The 6,675-nt window shown below is 50.0% G+C and overlaps 1 long non-coding RNA gene across 1 annotated transcript; it reads right to left on the reverse strand.

The window, feature by feature from the left end:
• Positions 1-600: 600 nt before the first annotated feature.
• On the reverse strand, positions 601-5,987 carry LOC120512169. The gene is made up of 3 exons (XR_005629953.1): positions 5,898-5,987; positions 5,126-5,194; positions 601-732 (listed from the first exon to the last, which is right to left on the reverse strand). It is a non-coding gene; the product is annotated as an uncharacterized LOC120512169 (long non-coding RNA).
• Between the last annotated feature and the right edge of the window lie 688 nt (positions 5,988-6,675).

The raw sequence follows: 6,675 nt of genomic DNA on the forward strand, positions 1-6,675 counted from the left end.
GGGCCTATTAGGGCCAAGAGAGTGTGTGTATCGTACTGTCAGCTGCCAGTCAGGGGAGAGTCATTTGATGACTCATTGGTGGCACATTGGTGGCACATTAGTGGCAGAGCCCCCACAGCCGTGGAGCGGCACAGGAGATGCCGACGCTGCGGGACACAGAGCGGCTCTGAGCGCTTTGTCCTGCAGGGACTGGCTCTGCACACCAGAGCGATCCCAGCAGGCTGATCCAGAGTGGGGGAAGCAGCAGGAATTGCTGCTGGGCTCTGGAAGGCAGGGATGGAGAACACTGAATGGTGACCTGGAGGTTTGATCCTGCTCATTGTGGCCGCTTTTGGGGTGCCAGAACCGTTCCAGTCGATCTGAAGTCATAAACTCAGGAGATACTCAGGACAAAAGCAATCAAACTGCCTTCTTTACTGCAGGGAAACACAGCTTGGGAGAAGATTCATGATTTCCGATTTAGGAACCCAACTATTGGTCAATTATTGGCCTGTGGTTTGTTCTACACCTGGAACTATTCCCAAAGTGCTGGGATTTGGCGTTTTGGAAAATACACACAGACACAGATACACAGGCACAGAGTGTGACTTTGCTGAAAGGGTTTATTGATTATTTTTTATTGAGGGGAAATGCCCCAGGGCTCATAGGGGATCAGAGGGTTCCTCCTGGGATGATGATCACCTCATGCCACAGGAGGGGATCGGGACACTGGTGTCCCCAGAGTTTCCAGTCCTAAAAGACAAATCCCAGAACGTGACCTCCAGAGTGCACTGGGCCATGGATGGGCTTTGTCCCCCTCCCTGTCCCTGCAGGTACTGTGGGCAATAGGGACAGGCAGTCAGAAGATTACGCGCTGTACGGAAAGACAGAATCTCCCCTATGTTATGCAAGTTACGCAAGTTATGCAAACAGATGGAATTATGTAGCCCCAGGCTCTATAATGCTGCGCAACTTGGAAATAAATGCCTTTTTACCGTCCACCATATTTGTGTCTGCGAGTAATTGGCCCGAGCAGTCTGAGGTGGCTGCCGTGCCGTTCCCGAACCAGGTCATAACACTTCGGTGGAGTCAACAAGTGGTGCCGAAATCCGGGAAGCTGGGAACGGGACTCACCTGTGTGGGTGAACAGCGGCCGGAGAGGCGCGACCAGTCCGGTGGGGAGGACGCTCCCGGACCAGTGAGAAGAATGGAAGCCCTCACGAAGGTCATCACAATTACATAAGAAATGGGGAATTAATTGCAAGCCTAAAGATTTAATTTCTGCCGTTACTAGACTTTTGCAAATAGGTGTTATTGACCGCCCAGTGGATATACTCCACTCGGACTTTTGGGACAGCTGCACTAAAGCCTTAGCGGAGGACACTATGTCCTCTGGTAGCGGGAAATATCTTAAATCATGGGGTAAAGTCGTGCAGGCTTTGTGAGCTGCTTTACAAGAGTAGGAGACTTGGAAAGCCACCCAAGACTGCTTGCTAGCCACACCCAAACTGGGGGTTGGCGCAACAACGCAAACCTCAGTCGGCGATCTTCTGACCAAGCCTAGTAGCTCATGAGAGCAGGCGATCTCCTGTCGCTGCCATGCCCATCCAGCCCCATCCCCAAGTCCCCATCCGTGGAGCAGCAGAAATCTTTGTGGGACGATATACTTGATGAGGTCAGAAATGTTGCTGTTAACTTAGAACTGGGGGAAGCGTGGGACAGACCCCCACCGTATGCCCCACAAAATGGCCCTGGACAGTGGACCAAAGGGTGGGGTCCACACACAACGGGTGATCAAAAAAGGGGATTGTCGAGCACGGCGAGTGAGTACGAGTGGAAGCAGGAGGAAGTTCGAGAAAAGGGGGGCAGCGGGAGTGGTCATGGAGGGGCGGAGATTGTGAATAAAGGCAATAAGCCCAATCAGGACACGTGCCGAAAGATGTGCCTTTATATGGTTAGACCTTCTGAAAGTAGGGGACGGAGTGACCGCAGGGGGAGGGAACAGCCAACCCATCAAAAAAAGGAGCGGGAGTGGAGCTCTACAAAAAGGTACCGGAGCCCGGGACGGTCTAATCAGTCGACTTCCGCCTCTGAGTCAGACACCAGCGGGGATGACTGGTCAGACAGCCGGTCTGCCACCGATTCAGATTCAGAATATGAGAGAGTTAACGTGAGTAAAACTAGAAGCGATAAGTCTCCTGCACCGACAAGAAGGGGGCAAGCGAGGGCTACTCCAAACACGGACTGGAAAAAGATACAAATCACCTATGATGACTGGGCCTTGCCTGCCACCTTGGTGTTCCTGGTTCGTGTCACAGACGGAAGGCAAAGGACCTACACCCCTGTGAATCTGGACCTACACCCCTGTGAATCCTAAAAATGTGCAGGCAATCGTTAAAGTGATTGCAGATAAAGGAATCAACTCTGCCATGGTCTCCACCATTGTGGACAGTGTCTTTGGAAATGAAGATATGCTACCGTTTGACATAAAAGAAACATGCAGAATGATTTTAGATGGAGCAGGAATGATTGTTTTCAAACGGGTGGGAGGAAAATTGCATGCAGCAGCTAGCCCAGGTAACCGGCGCAGACCACGCACGACATGGCTCCACTCTGCAGCGACTAATGGGAACCGACCCAGCAATGATTACATCTCAGGCGTAAGCTCAGCAATTATGGGCCCCTGAAGTTGCGATGACCACTCGCGCAGCCAGAGAAGCCATCCGTATAGCCTGCAGAGTAGTTGCCAAACTGGTGCCATGGTCTACCATAAAGCAAGCCAAGAGTGAAAGTTTCACCCAATTTGTGGACCACCTCCAGGCAGCGATCGATTCCTCGGCTCTACCTGTGGAAGCAAAAGGCCCAGTAGTACAGGAATGCCTACGTCAACAATGCAATTCAGCTACCAAAGAAATTTTATGCTCACTGCCAGCTGGAGCAAGCCTCACGAGCATGATCAAATATGTCACGAAAGAGGAACACCTAACCCCAATTCAGGCAGCTGTCTGTACAGTGATAGCCAATGTGATGGCATGCCTTTAATGTGGTCGGCCTGGCCACGTCGCATCAAACTACCCCCAAGTAGCTGACCCGCAATTTTTACTCCACTCACTACCCTTGCGTCAAAATTGACCCAGAGGACTGTGTTGGGCCTGCGGAAAAAAGGGACACTTTGCAAAGGGTTGCAGATCTAAGGGCAGGGAAACGGGAGAGGGAGGGGGCGGGCGGGCCGTGTGCAGTCCCCTCCCACTTGGGATGTGAAGTGGCCCAGCTATGCCTACCCCGGATGGAACGGGGGGCTACCGAATCTGCCACCCTCCCAAATAGCAACTGGTTCTGCTACCTACCCAACGACTCAATCAAATTTTGGAACAACCTTGAATCAACTAGTATCGCCCCTGGGGATCGAGACCCCTGGGTGGCCCTGGCCATAGAATGCAATAACCCTCCCATAGTGTGGGGAAGTTGCTGCCTTTACGATGTTCCCCTCTACAAGTTCCCCCAGAATTCCCCTTCAGACAACATCATCATCAACATCCCCTTCTGATCGATACTGGAGTGGACATTATGGTTATCCCAGAAACAAACTGGCCTTCACGCTGGAAATTGGAAGACGCTCCCCCGGTAGGCGGAGTCAGGGGATCCTCCTGAGCCTGCAAGAGTACCCAACCAATAGCTATAACTCTCCTTACAGAGAACGGACCCGAAAAAACCATCGCTCTCTTCCCATATGTCATGTCAGGAGTTCCGCCTTTGCTGGGAAGAGATGCCCTAGCCCAAATAAAAGTCAGGGTGACAAATTTAGCCTGAGGGCCACTGCCGCACACCCACCCTTCCCAATCAAGCTGACATGGAAGTCCCATAACCCAGTGTGGGTTGAGCAGTGGTCCTTGCCAGAGCCTCGAATGACTGCCCTTCTTAAGTTTCTTGATCGTCAGCTGCAACAAGGTCACATAGAGCCCTCCACCAGCTCCTGGAACACCCCAATCTTCGTGGTTCCCAAGAGAAGTGGTGAAGGCTATTGGCTCCTTCATGATTTGCCTGAAGTAAACAAGAAAATTCAATCAATGAGCCCTGTCCAAACCCTGCTGCCCGCAAACTCCATGATACCAGAAGGACAGCCTTGTGCAGTGCTTGACATTAAAGACTGTTTTTTCTCAATACCACTGCACAAGGAAGACAAAGAGCAGTTTGCCTTTTCCGTCATGTTCCTGAACAGCCAGCATCCCAATCTGCATTTTCAGTGGACAGTGTCGACCCAAGGCATGGTCAACTCCCCCACTATCTGCCAAATCACAGTAGATCGAACATTGACATCAATCCGAGGTGAAGACCCCACCGCCACCATCATCCAGTATATGGATGACATCTTGATCACCGCACCATCAGCAAGTCAAGTAGACCGATTAGTGTCTTCTGTTTCACAAACCTTGCAAGCAAGTGGGTTCGAAATTGCAGACGCCAAAATAAAAAAGGGGCCCTGCGTGACCATTTTAGGAGTGCAAATCATGGGCTCCTATGTAACTCCTCCACAAATAAAAATCCGTAGGAACGTCAAGATGCTCCACGATGAACAACAGCTGGTGGGAACTCTACAATGGCTTCGCAACATTTTTTTAATTCCCCCCAAAATTATGTCCCCACTATATCTTCTTTTGCAAGGGAAGCAGGCATGGGAGAAAGTCTCTAGCCCCAGAGGCAATAAACTTGCTTGATTTCGTTGAATGCTAGATGTCCTCTGGCTCACTCTCAAGATGGAATCTGAGCATAACGCTTGATCTGTACGTCTACTTCACAGAAGGAGGGGGGGTAGGAGTGCTAGCTCAAGGAACTCCTAATGAAGCTAGGCCCATACAGTGGGTAGTTTTGGGAAAGCCACTACACGCATTCTCCCTGGGTGTTGAGTGTCTCGGCAACCTCATCATGAAAGGTAGAAAACTCACCCTGAGTCACTTAGTCGTTGAGCCTGCTAGAATACATCTACCTTTCCGCAGGCAGCTTCCCACCCTATCAACAGCAATGTCAGAATACCTGGCCTTAGTTCTCCTTAGGTTTGCCGTTGAGCTCCAATACGCCGCGAAACCTCTGTGGACCAAGCTGCTAAGAGTCATAGACATTGACCTCCCACAGAAAGTGATGGACTGACCTTTGCTGGGACCGACTGTTTTCACCGACGCATCCTCAGCGTCTTCGACAGCAGCGGTGGTATGGCAAGCTGAAGAACAATGGCGCTGCATTAAAATGCCGATCATGCACTCTCAGTCCAGCAATTAGAAGCAGTGGCCCTAGTACTGGCATGCGGGCTGTTCACAACAGAGCATCTTAACGTGGTGACTGACTCCATGTTCGTTGCGAGCTCAGCCTAGCCATGTCTAGGCTCGGCATGTCAACATCCGACATGGCAGCGAAAATTGAAGAAGCACTCTGTTCCCGAGAAGGCACCACATTCGTTATCTGTATCAACAGCCATGAACCGATTAAAGGGTTTTTTTCAAATCGGCAATGATAAAGAGATGCAACAGCAAAGAGGCTATGGACACTATGTTTTGTGCCCATCAGTTGCACAAAACACTTCACATTGGAGCCAAAGCATTAGCAAAGAAGTGCGGAATCCCTATCACTGATGCAAAACACGTTGTTGCTCCATGCCCACATTGTCAGAAGGCCCCACTATGGTCCAGTGGAGTCAATCCTAGAGGCCTTAAAGCCTCTGAGGTGTGGCAAACGGATTTCACCCTTTGCCAACTGTTGAAGCCTCGAGCCTGGTTAGCAGTAACCATAGATACATACAGTGCAGTGATCGTAGCCACACAACACTCCAAAACTAACTCCAAGGCAACTATCCAACATTAGTTAACAGCTATGGCATGGCTCGGTGTCCCAAACCAAATTAAAACGGACAATGGCCCAAACTTCACCTCTAAGTCTGTCCAAGCATTTGCTTCCAAGTGGAACATCACTCTGGTACATGGCATTCCATACAATAGCACAGGGCAGGCCATAGTCGAGCAGGCGAACCAGACTTTAAAAAACAAGTTAGAGGTATTAGCTAAAGCAGAGGGCTTCACCAATGCTATTCCCCCAGGAGACCGGGTGTGCCTGCTAGCTACTGCAATGCTAGCATTAAACCAGTTCTCTAGAGGTGATGAGGCAAAAAGCCCAACCCAGAAACGTTGGGCCACCCAAGCTTTGGAAGAAGGCCCACCAGTTATTATTAAGAACGAGCTTGGAGAGTGGGAACAAGGGTGGAAGATAGTCCTAATGGCGCGAGGGCATGCCGCAGTTAAAAAAGACAATAGAATTAAGTGTTGTCCGCTCAAGTCTATTAAGCCAGAGATGCAGTCTTGCTTAGGCTGAGACCCTTTGGACGAGGACACGAGGCTTGACTCCATGTTGATCAGAAGGCTGATTTATTATGATATATATTATACTAAAATGCTACATTACAACTATACTAAAAAGAACAGAGAGAAAGAGATCAGAAGGCTACAAAGACAAGAATAGAACAGGAATGAATAACAAAAATCCTGTGACTGCTCACAGCCTTGGCACAGGTGGCTGTGATTGGTCACTGATTGAAAACAATCTACATGAACCAATGGAAGATTCACCTGTGGCACTCCACAGCAGCAGATAGTTATTGTTTACATTTCTTTCCTGAGGCCCTCAGCTCCTCAGGACAGGAAAAATCCTAGC

Source organism: Passer montanus, unplaced genomic scaffold (assembly GCF_014805655.1).
Source record: "Passer montanus isolate IOZ18808 unplaced genomic scaffold, ASM1480565v1 scaffold708, whole genome shotgun sequence".
NCBI lineage: Eukaryota > Metazoa > Chordata > Aves > Passeriformes > Passeridae > Passer > Passer montanus.